Source organism: Ursus maritimus, unplaced genomic scaffold (assembly GCF_017311325.1).
Source record: "Ursus maritimus isolate PB19 unplaced genomic scaffold, ASM1731132v1 scaffold_18, whole genome shotgun sequence".
Lineage (NCBI taxonomy): Eukaryota > Metazoa > Chordata > Mammalia > Carnivora > Ursidae > Ursus > Ursus maritimus.
In genome coordinates, this window is record NW_024424230.1 from 4,085,905 (window position 1) to 4,109,374 (window position 23,470).

Here is a 23,470-nt window from a genome sequence, read left to right on the forward strand (position 1 = left end):
CACAGGTAAAGGCAACAAATGGCATTAGAAATCTAGAGACTCAGTGAACACGTCGTCTCTTCACTCATGGAGAGAGGAGAGTGGAGGAGTATCAGGAAAGCAAGGCGGAGTTCATGACAGCGGCTCTAGGAAGAGCATGCCACAGATGCAAAGGGACAAGGACGACCTTTCCTAGAGACATCCAGATGAAGGGGAACACAAATATTTTCCTCGTGAATGGGCATCCGGCATTATGGGAACAGTCCTATAACTGGATCCAAGATATTCCCCTGGAAAAGCTTAGGCTACCTCCCTCCCATCCCTAAGCAGAGTCTGTCCTGAAATGCAAGTGCCCAACTATACAGAATTAGAAAGAGTAAATCAGACAAATTCCTCTACGGCTAGACTAGAAAGAAACACAGCAAAATGTTAATGCAACTACAGAACAACGCCCACTTCTATTTTCCAAATACACTTTAATTATATATTATTTCCATTAAAAAATTTATAAAACAACACACACCTTTAAAAATAAGAAGAACCCGAACAAAAGAGATTTTTTCAGCTATTTTAAGCTTTGCCTTTGGCTAGTGCTCTGTCAAACTTTATGTTCAGTTTCTCTTAGAACTTAGACTAAATATACCTTACGTTTGTGAAAATATGCATATATGGCTTATCTCTTTCTTGCTTTCCTGCTTTTTCTATAAATCCCTATTGTAAATAATCACTGTACTAAATGAAAAACGAAGAAGCACATCATGTCCCCTCCAGCTTGTCACTGGCTTGCTACTTTGAGGATATCACACTACTCCTAGAGGCAGAGACAGTGAGAGGTGGTGCAGAGAAGGGAGGGAGCATCAGGAGATGAGCTGACTATCAAAGGTTAAACCTTCATCCTTGCATACAAGCATCTCAAAGATACTACGCACATTCTAGGAAAAGGGTGAAGCTGTAGTCTCTTAATTGTATAAATATCGTTGGAATAATAATATCATGTTGACAAAAGCAACAGGAAAACATCTGAGGATAGATGAAACAAAGGTCCACTTTTGTGACAATTAAAAGGAAGAGGACCATTTTTTTTAACTCTCCCACTAGCTGAGCGAACTGTTCCAAATCACTCCCTTAATTCTGCAGATCTCCCATTTGTTTTCCATGACACCCCCTCAACTCACCAGTGTTTACTGACACCAGGGGGTGAAAACAAACAGCCCCCACTGTACTTAGTGCCCACTCTTCAGCACCACCTACATTATTCCCTTATGAAAAAAGCTACGCATTAAGAATCATCAAAGACAATCCTGATCAAGTGAGGAAATCAGAATTACCAAAACCGACCAACTTCAATCCGTAACATATACTTAAATACGACACAATATAAAGCAATGAATCCTCATCTTCGGTGACGGTCTTGAAGTGATGACATCAAAAACAGAGTATTTTGTTTTTGGAAAGGGTGTATCTTGGACAAAAACAAACCAACATCTCTTAGTACCTAAACAGTATGTGGAAGCTAACGATCAGGAGACTAACGGTGAAGCAAGTGAAGAGGGGGAGGGAGAATTTAAAAAGGTGAGAGGCTTCTTTTTATTTAAAAATACAGACTAAGACAAGAAAGAAGTGGTGTAGAAGCTGATATTTTACAAGGTATTAAGGACCATGTCACACACATATATTTACACGTACATACATATATATTTTTATTTATACTATACATACTGCTCATATATTTTATGTATAATACATGTATATGTATTTTTATAATTCTGTTTTATATACAGATAAGATTAAATTAAATACATGCTAATTAAATACATTAGCATTAAATACATGCTAACAAGAACATAAAATAGGAAATGTCTGTCTGCAATAGAAAAGATACATTTTATACATTTCACAGATGACAGTGTATTTGCATGCGATCAAAATCTGCTCCTCTGCATTTTAATGTCACATCATATAAAACTGTTTAAAATATCGGGACAAAACCGAGCCTTTTCGCACCTGCAAAATCAAACTATTCCAATCAAAGCCTAGGAAGTAAAAGCTAGGACATATTGTCCACTGTCCTTTAAAGCACAGTACCTGCAGCAGGTAGAGGCAAACTTTAGTCCCGGCATTCGAGAACATCTGTAACTTGTCGCAAATATCGAGGAACAATAAATAATCGGACACCTTCTGGTAAGTAATGCTGAATGCTATTCAGCCCGAACTCGCTCATTCTTCCCACAAACAGAACTTACGAGTAGTAATGCGCATGGTAAATCGAAGCGGCACTAATCAAGGCTGCGTGGTGCAGGAGAAGGAAGGGCGCCCTAAGACATGATTTCCAACAGGGTCATGGCTAACTCACCAGGCATAATAGCAGTTGAGCCAACTGGGCACACAATCATTAGGATGGGTGACTGAACAATGTCTTCACTTTGACACTGAATTTTAACGTAAAGAGCTTATTTGTGTCCCATGTTCACAGACTGGAAGACTTGGTATTAAGATGGCGATACTCCCCAAACTCAAGTACAGGTTTAATGCACTCCCTGTCAAAGGCTCAGTGGGATGTTTCACAGAAATTGAAATGCTGATCCTAAGGTTCACATGGAAATGCACTGGGCCTAGAAGAGCTAATACAGTCTCAGAAAAAAAGAACTATGCTGGAGGACTCACATGTTCCGAGTTCAGAAGTTATCCCAAAGCCATAGGAATCAAGACAGTGTGGCAGAAGAAAAAGGACAGATATTTGGGACTCAGCATGGGAAGCTGGAGCAGTGTGCTTGCCAGCTCCCTACGGGGATTAGGATGCATGCAGGACTTGCTGGGAAAGTTATGAGGAAACTCAGAATTAGATTTTGGAATATGATGTGTTGACAACCTTGAGGCAGCTTACAATATATACATAAAGAGAGTAATGTACAATGTATTACACAATAATCAAGCTGGGCAATAGCCAAAGGACCAAAATGGGAACTAATTTTAAGGCTTCTTAAAATACATGTAATAAAGGAAATGTTTTATTCAGTTCAAAGGCAATGTGTTTCAAAATAATAACCAGAATATCAAAAGTGCTTCTAGAGCTCTGCAAAATTATTTATTAGTACTACTTACTAACTCACTATTATACAAAAAGCGTTAAGTTAAATTTATGTTGTATTTAACCTAAGGAAAAGGAAGCTCAAAAAAATTCTGAATTTTTCCCTCTTTGGATATATGTTATTTCGGTTATTAAAAGAAAAAGCACCAATGAAGTTGCTGAACAAACACACATCTGCATATTTCAACAAAAAGTCTAACAATGGAAGATACACTGTCCAGCTCTGCCCAGATAACCCCCACTCCCCCCAGCAGGTACAATTTATAACTTCTTATCAATCTTTTGGGAGAATTAAAAATGACTTTTTCAAATGACAAATATATTGTAGAGTCTTTTCTCCACCCTCCTGGTATATAAACTTGCTGGCCTAATATTAGTCAGCATCTTGCTTTCCTCACCTAACAATGAAGCACAGGGGGACATCAGTAGGAGAGCCTCCTATTGCTGATTTCCACCCTCCCCCCCCACTCCCTCCCCCTCTCCTTTGCCTTCTTTTTCTCCCTTTTTTTTTTTTTTAAGATTTTATTTATTTATTTATTTGACAGAGAGAGACAGCCAGCGAGAGAGGAAACACAAGCAGGGGGAGTGGGAGAGGAAGAAGCAGGCTCATAGCGGAGGAGCCTGACGTGGGGCTCGATCCCATAACGCCGGGATCACGCCCTGAGCCGAAGGCAGACACTTAACCACTGTGCCACCCAGGCGCCCCTTTCTCCCTTTTTAATAACCACACAGTACTCCACAGTATGGGTACAGCGTATTATATCAAGCGATCCTCTATTGATGGGCATTTAGGTTGTTTCCAATCACTTGCTAGTGTAAACAAGGTTGCAATGAATAATCTTGTAGAACACTTTCTATTTCTCAGGATGCCAAGAGAATTTCATGATGCCAAGTGGAAGTGTTTCAAATGTCAATGGGCATATGCTTTTGTAATTTTGATAAATTCTGCCAAATTGCCCTCCAGAGAAGTTGCAGTAATTTACACTTCTACCAACAATGTTTGAGAGATCCTGTTTCTGCACATTCTTGCCAATGTAGTGTGTTACCAAACTTTCAAATTTTTGCCCATTTGGTAGGAGAAAAAAACTCCAGCTTACTGGAGTTTCATTTTTTAATTTTTAAGTTTTAATTTGCATTTCTCTTATAATGAATGAGGCTAAGTATCTTCAAATATTGAAATGCCATATGTATTTTCCATGTACTGTTTTCATATTTTGATCTCCTTTTTTCTACAGTGTTGTTAGTCATTCTCTTATGCATTAAGGAGATTGACGGTCTATGACAGAAGCTGCAAATATTTTTTTCCTTCGTTTCCTTTTTTTCTTCTTTTGACTTTGCTTGTGGAAAAAGCAGAAGTTTTTAAATTTTGTTCTATGGCTTCCCTACTTGGAAGCTATAAAAGAATTGTCGCAAATTTGGTTCCTGTACTTGTATAGTTGTATAACCTTACATTAAGTGTTAGATCCATTTCAAAACCATCCTAAAGTGTGGTACAAAGTGTAGGTCCAGACTACAAGCTGGACCTCTCAATACCATTACTAGTCCATCTTTGCCCCATTGACTTGAAATATCACCTCACCAATATTTTATTTGTTTGAAGCTACTTCTGGACTTCCTATTATAGTGAGCTGGTCAGTCTGTGCCCATGCCAACCAGGCTGCAGGAGGCTACCATCTGGTAGAGCTCACCCTTCTGCATTGTTCTTTTTCTTCCCATCACCACAGGATCACAGGGCCGTACCCAGGCCATTATGGAGTCAGTCATAAGGCTGAGGTCTTCAGCAGGCGTGGCAAACATCATGAATTAACTACAGAACCAGAGAGACCTTGGCCAATAACAAATTAACATCTCTGACACAACTGGGTATTTCCTATGTATGTACGTACTGATAATATGATCTTTCTGATAAAGAGGCTGAAATACAGAGAGACCGGCCCAGAGGTCATGTGCTGAAGTGTACAGAAGGGTGTCTGCACACAGAGGAACTAAATAAATCTGAGTTTTCTGTTCCCCCAAGGGAGGCTACCTATCTGCCTCGACATTCTCAAATTCGCTGGTGTGAAATTAATGATGGTCTTAATCTTCTGGTAACAATTTGGCATGCTATATATGTAAACTGACATAAAACATTCTGAAAGTCCTGCTTAAAGAAACATGTCCGTTTTGTTCAACACCTTGAATCTCAAACTTTCTGACCATGGAGCACTCTTTTGGTTTATGGGAAAAATACATGTATCTCATAAAGCTGTCAGGAGAATTAAAGTAAATTACATGAAGCATGTAAAGAAAATGCAGTAGGTACTCAATTCTTTTTTTATTACTACTACTAGTCTTCCTATTAAATGGAAAACAGTTCAACTATCAGGATCATTATTAGCAATTTTCCTATTGTATTTGAAAGGCAATTTCAATTCTTATGAATAAAAACAGATTCCCAAAACAGTTATATAAGTGTATGTACGTGTACACGTTGAGAAACGCAATTTCTTCTTCTGCCTGTTTGGAATATAGTCTTTGAACTCATATCCTTGAAAATAATTACTCTGTAGTTAAGTTTTATGTATTGGAACAAGTGTATCAATACTATGCACTGTAGTACATATTTATCTAACATTTCAGTGGAATGGGGTTTCTACTATATCTTTGTAACAGCAATTCAAAATGTATAAGGAATAATCCAAAGAAAGTGTTCATGTAAATTAAACTTCAGAAGTTAATCATGTATTTTTTTAACCAGTAGTATTTAATTATAAATTCACTGGGCAAAAAACCAGTCTAAGAAAAATGAGAAAATCTCTGTGGGAGAGAAGAACATCAAGCTGCCAAGTCACTGCAAGTTGGCGGAATGTGCTCCGATATAGCAGCGCAGGGTCTGCTTCACAGTTTATGTAACGCGGCCCAAGGTATACAGTCCTCTACCACTTCTGTTCTCACTAAAGGACCCATAAGGAAAGAGCCTGATAATTTTAGACTACAGAACATTTGTGCTGTTTAAATTTAAAATTGGTGAGAAGCTGTAAGAATAAAGAATTTCATATTCCCCTGCCTAAATGAAACATTTTATCGATGATGTTTAGCAAATGAATGTCATTTAGAGTGTTGAACCAAATAAATCACCAGAATAGACAGCGCAAAGATCCATGTATATAAGGGATAAAGATGTCATTTCAGATCAATAAGGAAATGATGGGTTTTATAAAACAAATGGTGTTGAGTCAACTGCTTGCTGTATGGGGAGAAACAAATTAGATTCTTATGGCCCTAACCATGTAAAAATAAATGCCATTTGGACTTCAGCATTAACACGAGCACACTAAATTATAAAAGTGCTAGAAGAAAATACAAGAAAATATTTTTATAATCTTGGTTGGAAAGAGCGTTCCTAAATTCAAAACCCAAATGCTACAAAAAGATGTAGCAAAATATACTTCCTAAAAGTTAAAACTGCTATATACCATAATACATTATAAATAAAGTTAAAAGACAAATCAAAGAAATGGAGAGAATATATGCAACATATATAAAGACAAATCATTAGCATAAAGACTACAAAATGAGTACCTATGATTAATAAGAAAAAAAGATAAAAATCTCAAAAGCTAGATGAAGAGCATAAGCAAGAAATCTGCAATTGGGGATCTATAAAAGGTTATATAAGCATTAAAAGGTAATCAATGACTCTAGTAGCCAAGGAAATACAAATTAAAGCCTAACATAACAGAGGGGCAAAATTCAAAAAGACTAATAACATTAATTATTGGTAAGGGAAACAAGTATCACTGGTGGCAGTGTCAGCTTTTGGGAAGACATTTGAGGACGGCCTTCAGAATTAGAATATACACATACTCTTGGATTTAGGAATTCAATTTCTAGAAATTAACCACAAGAAGAATCATTAAGCCATTATTTATAACACTACACTAAACACTAGGAAAAAAATTGAAACTGGATATGTGTTAACAGAGGAATGGGTCATTAATTTATGGTCCACACTGTGGGATTCAACACTGCTGAGAGCTAAGGGTTGTTATCTTGCAAGCCTGCTTCCCAGAGGAGGAGCTGGTCTCCTACAGAGCTTCATGGAAGCCAACTTCACCCTGGAAGAACACTGGGAGGGCACACCCTGATTACAGGAAGAGAGAGGGTATTCCCCAACCATGAATGTTTAGTGGTGTCAGGACAAGGCAAGAGGCCTGGTGGGCCAGGTCAATTGACTGCTCAACCACAACCCTGAACACACACACCCATGAAGGATGGGACTCCCTCAGTGGTGGAGCTGAACAGTTCCACAGTCAAAGGCCCAGAACTTTCCCAGTATGACATCCAACACTGTAAAACTGAGTGTTGCTTCAGAGCACAACAGATATGGACACGGGCTGAAGGTAGGAACAATAGCCATGCACCGGTCTATGACCTTCTCTCAGCAAATGCTGTTGACAAAGACCTGGTGTGTATGCTCATCATTATTCACCCTTATTTGTTGGACAAAAGCCATCAAATAAAATAAGGTAAACCTTATGTCCCACTGTGGAAAAATTTCCAAGACATACTATTAAGTTAAAACAAAAATAAAGCAAGTCCCAGATGAGTACATATATGGCTTCTTCTAGCTTTTAAAATTATATACACAAAGTCACAAAGATATATAACTGCATTAAATGGGTATAATAAGGATGGTCAGCAAACTATTGATGGTAACTATCTTTTTGGAAAGGTTTACAAGTCAGGAAACTTTCATGTTTGCTTAGTATGTTTGAAGCACTTGGATGATCATGAGAATATCTTCTAACTTTTACTCACGTAAAGTAAACATGATCAGAACACGTATTTTAAAAAGAAGTGGATTGTATAGTATTGTATGAAATGTAAATATTATAAACAATAAGCAGTACAGCCGACATAAGCTGGGAATTGACATCGGGAAAACCCTAAATGCAAAGATTCTCCTGTTTACATACAGACAATTCAAACTGATGAATCAGGTAAAAGATTTAAGTACAGTAAGTCAAGCTGTAAAGGTAACCACTTGGATTACCAAACAGAATCCTAGAATAAAAGCAGGGACGTCTGTAGCAGAAACTGAGGTAACTGAGCTAACATTTTTTGGATATATTACAACAGCCAGATGCTGTCTGCAAACCAAAAAAGAGAGGAATAAGCGAAGTACTTAGGTGATCTCCAGCGGGACCAAGATACGAATGACTAGAAGTGGTTCTCTCAGGGAAATGGGGTGCAGCAGTGAGACCGACTTTTCAAATGACCGAGTGCAAATAGTAAAAATAACGTACAATGATAAGTTTTATGGGTATTTAAGTAAAATAGATATTTAAATATAATGGCGTGTTTAATTACTTAAAAAATTATCCAAAGTCTTTTGCTTTTTTTAACTAAGACAAAAACGGTTTATAGGTATCAGAAGTAATCACAAAATACAATGTCCTGAATTTTTCCTGCAAATTTTAATTGGAGTTTCTGGATCACCCTCCTCTACATTCCATGAATTTTCTTTTCATTTTCCCCCTTAACTGGTGGCTTCTATTAAATAGGATAATTCCTACCAGATCACTTATATTCATGACTTTCTGCTGTTCATAAATCCCAATTCCTTGCAATCACATGGCTCTGACCACAAGAACTCATGTGTATTTTCTCTCCCCATTTCTCAGTTATAATTACACTAGTATTTGTTATGTGAAGGAAGGTGATGGGCATCATCTGACGCTAAAGCAGAGCCGTATCTTATAAGAAAAAAGAACCTGTAAGTCAGCACAGAAGTGGATAAAAACCAATGCATTACTGATCGTGTCCAACTACTCCTGAGTAGACACAGGTATCCGGGTTCCAGGTCACGGTGCTGTCCGAGTGCTCACAACCACGTTCTGAGTACAGCTAGCACAAGAAAGTGTGTGCACAGAGAAAGCTGCCCCATGGCCGCTGCACCACCAGCCACATGTGACCCCCAGGAGGCCTCTGTCCATCTGCACAGGTAGGTGCTGGTCTGAAAACCAAGGGAACAAGGCCAGGCTTCCAAACCCATTCCCTGGGAGGCACTTACAGAACAGAAGTCATGTAAGCCCATCACTGCTTGAGTTTATATGGAAAGTGTCCAGTAACAACAACAACAACAAATCTATTTCTTCATGCACTGACTTCCGTTTTCAAAATGAATTTACTCAACATGTATTTAATGTAGTGCCTACCACACACACAGCAGGAAACATACAAAGGAATCATTTTGGTTCCACCCTCATAGTGTACATCCACAGTGTGCTTCCTAACATGAAACTGAACCTTGAAACAGAATTGAAAATCTCACCGGTCCACCGCTCTACCCCTTTCAGCGACATCTTAAATTGATAATGGCCTAAAATCACTTGCTTTCCACACTATTTAAAATGCCTCACTGACTTCAACTGATCTCTAACGAGACCGATTATGTGCATACTTCCTGTGGATACAGCACCACCTTTGACGGATTCATCCTGCAAGAATTTTGCCTCCCGCGCCCCTGCTCCCTGTTTCCAGAAGCAGGCAAACCTGCCCCCGCTCCTCACCACTCATGGCCCCATGGTCACATCCCATTGCAGTACTTCTCTATTCAATCTCTGCTCAAGGTACCTACAATCCGTAAGAAGAGCTAATCTGCTTTAAACCTAACCCCCTCCTTCCCGCCTTCCACTCTGCTGGAGAACAATGAAAATCACAAGGAAGAAAATGGTAGGAAGCAACACGGAACTCTGTTAGAAACTCAAATTATTTTGTTAGAACTTAACATTTCAAGAATGGCCCCCCTCCTACACCCTGTAAAGTGAGAAAAGGAGACTGATTTAAATGTGTGGCCAGACTTGGCCTGTCCTCCGTGTCCTATGGAGGGAGGAGGGGCCACTGGCAAGGGCAAGCCCCGAAGAACCTTGATTTCTCCTTGACTCTTCTTTAGCTCAAAGAGAAACAATACATTTCATTAACTGTTTCAACTCTCCGTATTCTGCTATCTAGGAAAGGAGGAAACTTCTACAGCAAGAGTTCTGTGAGTCTTTAACCTATTGTTCATGAGGAGTTTAAAGGGGGCGGACAAAGGGTACATTATATAGTGTGTTTCTCAAAGTTATTTGGCCACAGAAACACTTTTTCTAGGCTGAGCTAACAATACTGCATGAGATCATGATTTGTGAAAATCAAAATGTCCAGTTAGCCCTACAAACTGCTCCACCCCCTTCCACCAATCTTCTGTCCGGCGCAGTCAGCACCGGCAGAAACGCTCTTCAGCGCTATCTTGCCACTCTTTTCGTACTGGACCTGTGAAGCACAGTCCCCACCCGAGTCTTCATCTCTTTACGTTTATTTCCTTACAGGATGGGTTTTAGTCTTTCCTTTTCTGTTAACCACCCAAGCTTAGCAAAGTGAAATGCTGTAAAACCAGGAAAGGCATGTGGATGAGAAGCCTTCTGAGCAAAAAGGTGTGTACTAAGAACGTTCAGAAGGTGCAGGGGACCACCTTTTTAGGTCCACGCAATCACTGGAGTCATATTTGTAAGAGGGGTGAAGGCGGCAAAACGGTGGGCGTACGGAGACATACCGACGAAGGGGCCCAAACTACTTAAGTAGTACGTTACTAAACTGTGGCTGGAAATCAGTGACCTGAAATAGAGGCTACTTTACAAATCACGTTCCATATATATATTACATATATAGTATATATGTAATATATATAATATAATAACGTGTAATACATATATGAAAATTTACTGTAGCATTTCTAGTTGAAAGCTTTTTCGTATTCAAGGTGACATAAGTAAAATTTCACTGAACCAAATGTTTCACACTGTTTCAGATAGTCTAGGCCAGAGCTTGGTTTTACTTGGGACAATCTAATAATGCTGAAGAGAAAAATAAAAAGGCTTGATTTAAAACACCAACAAGTTTGTGCACACAAGCCTAAGGCTGACTGGGTGGTGTCACAGACACATGTGATGGGTACATCACCATGCTCGAAGACTCTGGTAGTATAGTTGGGGAAGGGGCTCCCCTAAAATTTTAAGTACTTAAGTGGCCAAAGGGAGACGGCACTGTTCACACCCGGTTTAGTGGAGGAACTGGCCAGTCATCCATCCCGGCTGGGATCAGAGCGAGGAGGCGCGACAGGAGATATGACTGGGAGTTTCCTTGCCGGCCCCTCTCTCCGGTAACTGCGCTGCGCTACCACGGGAAACCGCGAAACTTCCCCATCTTTGAAAGTCTTTCGAAAGAATCTTTCTCTGGTTCGAACTCCATTCCTTACAAAACTCCCTAAGTGTGTATTTGCTTGACAGTAGATTTCAAGTGAGTACTTTATTAATTTTGTTAAATTGAGTCTTATCAAGTGAGCACTTAAGGTTTTTCTAATTCTGAAGTTACAGGATCACTTTGTAAAACAGCTAATGGAAAACAGACACTGATGACGAGGGGCCACTGGATTTATTTAATAATCTACGTTCATGTTTACAAAATGCTCCACGTAATCCATTTAAAAATAATAACCGGTTCATTTCTGCCTCTGCACACAATGCTTCCCTTTGTCCCTTGTAAGTCTCTCAAATGTCTTATTTTAAAGGAATATATAGTACTCCCGGAAGACATTTTCCCATTTCTATTCTCTTCGACTCCTGCGAGCCCTTGTTCTGTGTGATAAGGCAATCTCCTCCGGGATCGGAGCTGTGTAGTTTCGCACCACGAGTGACAAGGACTCGGCTTGAATAACTGCTGTGCGCAGGTTGTAATTATGTCAGCTGGAGTGTTGAACAAGGGGACTGATTAATGTGAGCCCCGGCCCAGGCGCAGGCCCTATCAAAACCTCCGCGCAGGCCAGCAGTGGGGACGGGTTAAAGCAAAAAGACAAAACATGCTGTATCGCCCATGATAGATGAATTGCTCCAACAGTCTTCAGGCAGATGTTCCGGGACAGTATAATATACAATTACTCTGCCTTATCACTTTCCCAGGGACAATAAAGCTTCCTCCTTCTATAGCTCATGTGAGTGAAGGCAAAATTCGTTTTACTTTTACAACACTGACTCACTTATCATGGTGCCTTGATTGTGCTTTTACAGCTAAAGAAAACATATATTCCACTTTTAAACTAAAAAAAAAAAAAAACCCTTAAAAATAAAACTGGAACCCTGTTTTGAATCTCTTCGACATCAGAGCACACAATGTTTTAAAAGACTGTTTTGTTAAAAATGGATTCAAGGAAGGTGATGTGCGCATGTGCATATTAGTTAAAAATAAGCACATATAACTCAAGAAGTAAGATTTGGGTCGCATAATCACTATATTCATAACATCGTGTTTCAACAGCCATACAGAAATCATTAACTGAAAGGAATATGTAATTAAAACTATATATATATGTGTGCTGATATCATCCATCTATTTCTCAGGCCCAGGCACACGGCCCCTGAGTCTGGGAGGATACTTTCCCAATGACACACTTATTACTGCCATTTCTACTTGGCGTCTCTGGGTCCCTTCTTCCTGAAGGACGCTGTGAGCCGAGGAAAAGGAGGCTGCCGCACAGCCAATGCTAAGAAGGACCTGCTTCAGGAGCACTGTGGTGACCGCGTCTGCTACGTTGCCTGGACTCACAGAAATGCTGCCCAGATTTGTGATAAGAAGTACAGAATCATCTGTAGNNNAATGAATACACTTCATTTTTAAAGTTAAAAAACCTACAACCCAAAACTTGAGATGCAGCCATAATAACCATTTTGTGATAACCACAATTAATCATGAAACAGAGAAGCCAAAATTGCAGTGGGATCAAAGGAATCCATACACAATGTTCCTGAATGCGAAAACAAACAAACAAAAAGCATACCTCAACCTGTGGGACAATACGGATGACTTATTTCCACTTTGCAGTGCTGCGGTACAACTGACGCCCACACTCGGCACCTGTAACACACCCTAAGTCACGGACACAAATCACGTCTCCTATCTCGCCCTAAGGAGTGATAGATCTGCTTTCTCTCTTCATATCATACACACACTAACTCCAGTACCCACATGATCCTTATTATTACATCTCTCTAGGCAGGACCATTCCAGGAGAGTTCTATGGTCCTAGAAATGTGGCAATTTGAAGAAGGTAGGGGGTGAACCTAAAACAGTCAAACAAGCTTTAGCACAAATGGACACAGAAGATACTAGTAAGCCCACAACTGATAGAAGAGTTCTGCTGTACATATAATTACTTGGAGCAAGTCAAGCAAACGAAAGATAGAGGTAACACAAATCGCGTGGGCTGTAAATACATGGGGGAGTCAGGTGTCATCACAATAAATGGCTGAGCTCCTCCACTAGCTTATGACGTCACTAGAGTAGCCCGTTAGATTTACTGGCCTGAGAAGAACCCCGAGACACTCACAGAAATTGTTTAGAGTAAGTCATAGAAAAGATGTCACATTTTAAAAGACTGCATTTAAAAATGAGTGTTTGCTACATGACTACACCGGACTGTTGGCTGGTGCTAAGCAAATTTCTGAATCGCATGTAACAGTTAAAGTAATATAGGCTTTGTGGAAATTCTTACAAAACAAATAAAATCCTAATGTTGGGGGGGGGGCTGTGGGGAAGGGAAAGCAGAATAATACCATTACACAATCTCTATGTTCTTGATTCAAAAGATTTAACACAACAAAGGTGAAAGTGGGTGCTGTGCAGCCCCCCCAAAATGCAGAGACATCATCAGAGCAGAGGTTCTGAAGCCGCGGCTCTCCATCTCAAGAGAGTGGTCCGACAGCGCGAACATGAGCTGCTGCCCTGCGTCCCGAGGGCTCCCACTGAGGCACACGGGACCGCTCAAAAAATACCATCGGTGCCCCCCCCCAATGCGCAGAACCCGAACCCGGCACCTTAGCTGCACCGTGGCGCTCAACGTCGCCATCTCGGCTGGCGCTCTCACCTTGGCATGAAAGCACATACATGCAATTTAAAAAGCAATCCTGAGCAAACACATGAAAACAAACACCCAAGGACACTGTGCACCCACCCGTCCGCCCTCCCAGCCTCTCCCAAGCGTTCTCCCAGAGCAGCCCTCAAGACGGGCTTCCCTCAAGAGCAGCCAGCCCGGACTCTCACCATGGCTTCCCTTCGTGCACCCAGCTGGGGTCCGTTCCAGCCCTTGGCGAGAACCGCTCTTCCCGGGACAGTCAGTGACCTCTTGGTGACTGAGGCAGGGGGACTACACTGCCCTCATGTTACCGAACGAACGTCTGGCGCGGCTGAGCACTGCTCGCCTGCTGCCCTGACGTCCCTTCCGTTTCCGGGAAGTGGCTTCTTGGTCTCTCTTACACTTGCTATTTGCCCCTGTGCATGTCTCGTTTTCCACATTTTCCAAGGGAGATTTTGCTCCTATCAAAACCTCCAAGTTCTACGGACAGTAGCGCTCGTTATACGCCCACTGCCATTTCCGTGAGGACAGCACAGGGTGTCTCGGAGTCCACACTGCCCGAAGCTCACTAGCTCTGCTGCGGGGAGCTTCCTCCTCTGGCAGCGGAGGCCTCGGGCATGGCACTGCCCCTCCGCCTGTAGCCCTGGCCCTGGCACACACCCGTCACCCTGCCCTTGAATCCATGTGTTCCAGCTCCTGACGAGCATGTGACTCCACCTCCCTCTCTGTCCTCGGCCACACTGCCAGTTTAGGGTCGCGCACTCACGATGTTCTGTGGGCACCTCTGCAACTGTCTACAACATGACCTCCCGTCCCTGCTCTGTCCCTCTCCGGCTCACCGTTTGCGCGGCATCAGTGATCTTTGACAAATGTGAGTATGTCCCTTTCCTGCTCAAAACTCTCCACTGGCTCCGCACTGCCTTTGCGGGAAAACTCCAACTGTCCCGCGTGGACCTCTTGCTGCCCTGCACCCCCTCACCCATATGCCCTACAATCTAGGCTTGCTGAAATGAGAAGGTAACTTACGGTCAAATGAAAAGTGTACTTTGGGAGTAGAAAGTCAAACAGAATCTTACCTTTAACTAAAATGAAAGCGATCTTAAGTTTTTAGGGCAAAAAAAAAAAATTCTCTTTTTACCCCAAATAATACAATCCAAAGGGCTGATTCAAGCTCAAGTACTAAAATTTACCACATTTTCTCTCAACGGGAAAATGCTAATTCGGTTTTATGACATTTCAAATACTTGTAAATAAATGCTGTAACTTAAAAAGAAGAAACAAAACACACTGAGGAAAGAAAGGGCCAAGTAGAGGTCACCAACATGTATTCATCAAATCTTATATAAGAGTGAATGATCTCCAAACAGCGTCATAGGATACAAAAGATACGAAATGAGGGATGAGGGTTGTTTAGCAAGATTCAAGTCGAAATAATTAAGAGTAAGGAATTACACATTAAGGGGCAAGAATAGGAGTTAATATTAGGTTTAAATTCCCTGTAGGGAAAAGTATCAGGTTACATATCATGTCACAGAATAAGAGATTCTGGTTCATTTCTACGGCAGCTCACTTGTAGCTGTGTAGTAAAGAAGAGCACAGTATCGTTTCCTTAAAAAAAGAAAGAACGAACGAACGAACTTAGGAGTACTTCTTGTTCTAGAACTTCTCACAAACATTGTACTTCTCAAAAATAGGAGAAAGCCAACAGTTTGGGCTGCATTCCTTTAATCAAGAAAATGAAGACACAGTCTTATTTTTCGAGACCTTCTAAAGGCAAAGCCAGAACGTGTGCACGCGCTACCGCAGGGCAGGCAGTGTGTCGCTCCGCGAACAAAAGGGGGTTTAACTTAGAGAAGGCCGCTCCTTCTTGCGCCTCCTACAAACTACTGCATCACCGTTCTGTAAATGTTGCAAGTGTTTCTTTCTCTCAGTTTTTTACGGGCCCTGAAGTAGCGATATTTCAGAATCTGTGAAAACAAAGTGGTATAACCACGACCTCATCATTCTCACTGAACTAATGACAGCTGGTCAAACTTTTATACACTTGATCGTCTGTTTTGTTATTTTCTCTGACACCCACGGCGGAGTCTGTGAAACTCAATCCCACACTGGAAGGTGTGCCTGATGTTCTACTGACTCTTGTCAGTCCCTCCTGGTGATTACCGAGTTTTCCCTAATAAGCTACTCTGTGTGAGCGCTGGCGCTAGGAGATATAGATAGTTACACAGCGGAGTGTTTTGTTGTGTGATAATAGCTCTAATGTCTGAGGAATAACTTATTATGCAAGAGACTATTGCCCAAAAAAATATTTTCTATTTTTTTCATCTCTAAGGCCTTTCTTTCTGCCACAATATATACAGATATATCTAACTACCACCCAGGGGACTGTCCATAGTAATTCCTTGTAGAAAGACCATCCCCAAAGATAGCTTTGGTCCTTTTATAATGACTGGATTTGGGATTCGGCAACAGCAGGTTAGATAAACATGTTTGTCTAGATTCTACTTGAAGAGATAGCAGAGGGAATGTGTGGTCACTTTGTGTTCAAAATGGCTCTTCTAATTAATCTGTGATCTCAATGCTTATTTCAGCCTCCTCGACAAACAAAACAACTTACTTGTATGATAAACAGAATGAATTAGCTCAGATTTTTTTTTCCCTTTTAAAGACATCTGAACAGATTTGTAATTTTTAATGCTATGGAATCTATTTGTTTAAAGGTCCGCAGATTTTCTTTGACTTAAATGAGTTTTGTTAGATGAAAATTTACCCACTTTAACTAAAGACCTGACATAAAGCACTCGTGCTGTATCAGCACACAGCCTGTCAGGCCACAAAGAAAATTTAAAAAGCCTATGTGCTTGGGTGCTAGAGGGCAGGGAAGAAAAGTCTGAGTAGAAGATGCAAGGTATAAAAATAACATTAGGCATAAACAGTATAGAAAATACAAAACCAAATCAGAACCACAATTAGAACCACTGAGATTTTTTAAAAATCACTAATAGAACAGAGAAAATGAGGAGATACTTGTTCAGAGAGAATTTAGTTTCTGCTGAAACAGATAAAAGCATTAGGCAAAAAAGAATACATTTACATACAGTACAACTTTCTTAAATATAGAAAATCTGAAAAGAAGATACAATTAGGTCATTTTATTAGACAACCCCTCAAAAAACGCCACCTAAACTTACCAGAAACATCTACAACTCTGTAAGGATCGTCCTGACACATGCTGGGAGAATCTTCCTAAGCAGTATTGATGCTTGCCAATGACCAAACGTGGCTTCACAAACCAGCCACGCTACTGACATCTACCTGTGGTTAGCTGAACTGTGGGTGGGTAGCAAGCAGCAAGGGGCAGCTCGCCAGGAGCAAGCGCCCGCCGCAGACACAGGACCACGGGCACAGGCGGAAGAAAGCCTTGCAGGTGTCATCATATTATGAAAAGTTTGTCAAGTAACTGGATTTTTAGAGGCTTTCAAACTAACCTTTCAGCCTAGTCCTTTTTAGTGTTCTATTCCGTTAACTGGATTAGCAGTTACAATAGAGTAGAATCTAACGAGACAACAGGCTTGAAGGAAATGAAAGAATGAAATAGTATTCACTGGTACTTTACATGATAAAAATGTTTGGGGGCTTTTTTTAAATGTTGGGTCTTTTTGTTTGTCTGATTTGGTGAGAACATTTAAGTCCTATTTTCTTAGCTACGTTCAATTACATAACAGTCTTACTGGAAACAGTCACCATGTTTTACATCAGATCCTCAGACCTTTTTATCTTCTAACAAGATCCGTACCCTTTTGTTGTTGCTGTTTTTTGTTTGTTTTGTTTAAAGATTTTTATTTATTAGAGAGAGAGAGAGAGAGAGAGAGTGCACAAGCATGGGGAGCGGCAGGCAGAGGGAGAAGCAGGCTTCCCGCTGAGCAGGGGGCCCGACGTGGAACTCGATCCCAGGACCCTGGGATCATGACCTGGGTTGAAGACAGATGCTTAACCGACGGAGCCCCCCAAGCGCCCCCCAAGTCTATACCCCTTTACCAGCCTCTCCCCACTTCTCTGGCGCTCACCACCCTCAGCCCCTGGAAACGACTTTTCTGCTGTTTCTACGGGTTTGCCCTTTTTTTCCCCCCTAAGATTCCATATACAAGTGATATGCAGTATTTGCCTTTCTCTGTCTAGCTTATTTCACTGACAAAAACAGTTTTGATTTAAAGTCTGTTCTGATATAACTAGGCTTGTGGCATCAATCAAATTGCTTTAAATATAAATTTTATCTAATATTAATACTACATATTTTCATTTGATTACTTTTATGTAGTGTCATTATTCTTGGAGAACTTCAAAATCACCCAAAAGAAAAGAATGCTACCTCTGATTTTTCTGATAAAGAAATGTGTGCTGTTCACTTGGTATGTATAATTTCACTTCTCTCTTGCTATACACGATGTTCGGCTACAGAGACTAACACCTATTTTGTTTTTTTCTTCTTTTCATCATTCAGGGCAAATCCAAGTTTGCTCTATCCACTGCTTCTCCCGGCACAACCTGTGACCCTGCACAGGAAGTCAAAGGAAAACTGAAACTCTCAGAAGAGATCATCCTAAAGGAGAAAATTATCCCCTGTGGAGTTAGTCTCCCTAGCTCAGGATGCTGCTAGAACAAATGGAAGATAAGAACAATGAGACCCACCGTACACTGAATTCTTAATGCCACAATAACCAAGGTAGTTTGTCTTATTATTTAATTATGCATAATAAACATAAAATGTTTATATAGCAAAATTACATACAAATGCATAATATTAGCTAAGACCTGAAACAAATTTTCATAATTGAGACTCTTTATAGAAATATATGTTTGAAAAATTAATTCAAACTTTAAGGGGAAATAAATAATTATTACAAATACAATTTTTTGTCCTTGCATCTTAAAACTACCCAAAAAATGCTTCCAGCATCAGGTAAAATGAAATAACAATTCAATTGAAAGTATTTTCGACAAAAAACATCTTTTTGACAACTATTTTCTAAGACAGATAAAAACAATTAGAGGGTCACACATACTTCAAGTGGGTGTGACAAATGGCAAATTCTACCTACTCCAGTCATGAGGGTGAAAACTTAACCAAATTTATAAAAAAATACTAAAGAAAATATTCAGAGTAGTAATAAGAGAGAAGTGAAGGAGTATCACAAAAAAATCCATTTTTAGTTGTGATATCATTTCTTCAGTTAAATGTTACATAAAATATTCTTAGCTTCCCCGTCACCCAGACAGGGAAGAAAAATCTTGAGTTCAAAACCTCATGTATTAAAGACTTCTTTGGAATACCCCGGCTGAGCGCTAAGTGAGCCAACAAGTAGCAGTGGGGGAGTCAAAGTGTATTTCCTACAAGTGTAGCAAAGAATGGAGTGAATCTTTCCTAGGATGCAGAAATTGTAGATTTTATTCCACAGCTCTATGATATAGCATATTTCTACTGGGGTTATAATATCAAGTAATTTAAAAATAATAAAAATAGTAAATAAAATGAAAAGTGGAATAGTAAAAAAAAAAATCTGTCAAAGACTGTGTATAAGACTGAAAGTACAAAGGCAGCTGTACAGCTGAGGAAAACTCTGGCCAAAAGCAATCTTAGGGAACACGTACGCTATTCCAAGATCCATAACATGGACACAGTACATAAATGATCAAATTGCCAGAGTTTGACTTGAAATTTTGGTTTCCTTTAATTTGCTAAATGACATTTAAGGTTTAACATATGATTATCCTTAATATTTTTAATATTGCAGGTAGCATTTTGTCTTCTTTTTTTTTTTTAATGACTTACCAGGTTTACTATTTAATATACATTTATTGTATTTCCCCCATAAATCCTAAATAAAAAACAGAAGCCAATTAGAAGAGGAGTTACGTGTAAAAGAAAGCCCGAGTATAACCATCTATTTTGTTGAGAGAGCCAGTGTCACCAGTGAAACAGAATATAGTTTGATATTAATAAATTCTATGGGGAAATAAGGATTTACATTTTTAGAAAGGGTACTTACTACAACGTTTTAAAGGTTTTCTATTTTGTAACACAGAAGTGACAATATAAAACAAAGGGAAATTAAAATATAGAAAAATGCTGGACTGTTTCCATTTTAATGTAGAAACAAATCTAAAGAATTTGCTGCACAGATAATATGGCAGGACAGTGTGCTATGAATCTAAATTTATGCTTTGAAATTATAATGAATAGTAATTAATGGTGAAAAAGTTATGAAGTAATGATGGAATATACTGATTTGTAATGGATTAGACTTTTGGATATTTTAGACAGCAAAAGCTTAGGAAAGGGGTCCATGTTTACATCTGAATAGAATGAGATGTCATTGCCTAAATTAATAATGCAAACTTGAAAAATAGCCCCAGGTTCAAAAGACCAATTATAAAATTCTTTTGTAAACAAATCTATATTCACATTTTTCATGAATAATTATAACTACAAGTATTTCTTCACTAATGTTCAATTTATAAAATGAAAAATATATTTTCAAGTGAAACTTAAGTAATACTTCAGTTTCTAATGACGGTAAACGTACCTGCAAATTAGTGTTAATAATAACAAACACAGGAATAATTTTTATGTATCTATATTAAGAACAAATAAAAATCTAAATGGGAAAAAAGTTACTTAAGTGTTTTTAGCAATAAAATATTATGGAAAAATATCAATAAGACAAATATAACCACATCATCTTCAGAAATATGTGATTATCTTATGGATATTTTTATTCTATGGAAATCATACATACTCAAATTTATCCTGTGAAAAAGATATTTTCCTTGTTGTAAGGTAGACATGGTAAGCATTTTCTTACTACACTATGCAACCAAGACAATCGTTGTGAACTTCTCTGCTCATTTTTTAATCTTTTGCTCATCAACAAAAAAACAAAGATATCTGTTGTAAATTTCGCATTTCGTTCATAATTCCTAACATCAATATTCATATATTTGCAAGGTTCTGTATTCCTAAGCAAGATCAACTTGCCTTTGTTCACTAGTGAAGCAGACCTAACCACATGTACAGACTGATAAAACTGTCATATAAACAGAAAGCGTTCAAACTATTAACCGTCAATAATAATCAAATTTCCAAAAAGTTTTAAGTAAAGATAAAACCAACCTTCTATCAAGAATTTCAAACATTTCAAAAGGAAATTCAATAGACATCTTTGGACGGAAGTGTCCTGAGTACTATTTCATAGGGCAGTGACAATATTCTCAGAAAACACAATCTCCTTTTACCCACAGTGGCTGTTCGGAGGTGCCACGGGGATGGAACCCAGCTACCTCAGACGCCCTTCTAAATGGAAGTGATGCTACATCAGGGATATAGCATGCGTACAAGACAGGGAATAATACAACCTCAGCAAAAGCGTAATACGATTTCACACCAAGAAAACCCGAAATACTTTGAAATGTTTATGCATACAAAGACTAAGAGTCTACCAAAACACAGTACTTATCAGTGAGACAATATTCAAATTCCAACCTTTGCAGTAATACTATTAAAAGCCATATCGTATTTCTAGGAATTTCTTTTACAAAAAAAAACATGGATATGCAAAAGATTAAGGAATAAGCATTTTCAAATGAAAATGCCTAAAAATGGCCAAAAACGTCTAAAAACTTCAGAAAATGACTACTGTTTATTAATCTAACTCAAAGCCATGCAAGTATCAGAATCACATTGTAGACAAGTGGTCTTCAAATGAGGCATTCAAAATTCTAATTGTGATTATGTAATAATTGATTCTGGATTTAATGTATTTCTAACAACTTCAAAACTGGGGGAAAAAATCCATCAGGGCATGTATTATAAATAAATTTCAACACACTGAAGACCTTCAGGGCATCGAAACTCTTGCACCACCTCACTGAACACAATCCTGAGATCACAAGGTGAAGTAACACCTGTGACCATCCAAGGGACAATCTGAGACGAGAGGACACCCAGGGCTCCAGTGTCTCGGCCAGCCCGTGCTCCTCCTCTAACGTAAGCGATGGTCCCATAAGGCTGCTACTCTAACCACCCATACTTCATGAGAGGTTTAGGATGTCAGTGCACGCTAGGTCAGCTCCTCCAGAGCCCGAGCTCTCAACTACACCCTCCTGCTTACCCCAGAATGAGGACATGGACCGGACGCCAAAGCTAACCCATAGCTACTCTGATCAGTAACTCCCCCGCTAGAAAATTTTTTGCTTGTCAGAACAGTATCATGTAATTATTTCCTAATATTATAAGTAAATATTACAGGTGTTAACGAAGAAATCCACTTATAAGCAGTAAAAACCACTTTTATCTACTTTATATAGGGGTCTGGACATGATCCTGTTTGAAATAATAGTTCTGCTACTTAAGATAACAGTTTGGAAACCATAGTTATACGAGATTAATGAAACAGAAAGGTAGTTACAATTTGTTAAGTACGAAAAAATTTATAGGTAACAAAAAATCCCTCAGACCCATAACTCAAATCTAACGCATACAATATAGACTGAAAGGATATAATCCTGAGCTAAAAATGACACTTAAGGGCAATTTTTACATTTTTCTAATTGCCTTTCTGCATTTAACAGAGAAGGCAACTATACAGTATGACCTCTTCAATAAGAAAAAGAACATTCAAACTGTTTATTTTTTAAAGAACTCATATCAACACCTTAAAATGTGTATGTTACCTCTAATTGGATCACCATTTTACCAAATTTCCAAGAAACACCAATCTAGTCCTAAGCAAAGATAGAACTCATAAATGTTGAATGAATGAATAATTAATGAATGAAATATATCTGTAATATCTCTGTACTATTAAATGACCTTTAACATAAAACTTAATGCAATAATGAGGATAATAATAAAGATTATGGCAATACATTTACTGAATGCACAGGCTACATCCACAGGAATACAAAAATGTCTTTTTTAACGAAGACTTCAGGCTTAAGATACATATATATTCTAACGTTTAACAAAAGTGGGGGCTGTGTTGAAAGCACCACCCTCAAATTTTCTGTGTCGTCATGTGTAACGGGGTCCATGAGATCTCAGGATGGAGAAGGCCCTCACTCGGTGATTCAGGCTGCACAATGTGGCTGATGAGGCTCCTAAGACAGACGTCATTTGGCTGCCTGCAAACTTTGTGGTGTCCAAGAGACCCCCCAATGTGCTCTGAACTCACTCTCACGGGCTCCAGCTAGAGCCTGATCTGGCTGCAATGTCCATTTCCCATTTTCTTCTCCACCCCGCACTCTCCGCACACCCATCATACAGTACAGCAGGACTACTTACCATCGCCTGACTGCATCTCCGATCGTGGCACCTACGCTTGGCTGTGGCTGCAAGGTTACCTGCAGTATGGGAGACATCACTCGGCCACCGAGGCCCTCAGGGAGCGGGCCAAGCACATGTGATCTCCACCACACTG

The 23,470-nt window shown here is 39.5% G+C and overlaps 1 protein-coding gene across 1 annotated transcript in view; it reads right to left on the reverse strand.

The window, feature by feature from the left end:
• ZNF407 (zinc finger protein 407) overlaps positions 1-23,470 on the reverse strand; it is a 442,536-nt gene that overhangs the window by 137,654 nt on the left and 281,412 nt on the right. The gene's annotated exons all lie outside the window — the stretch shown is intronic.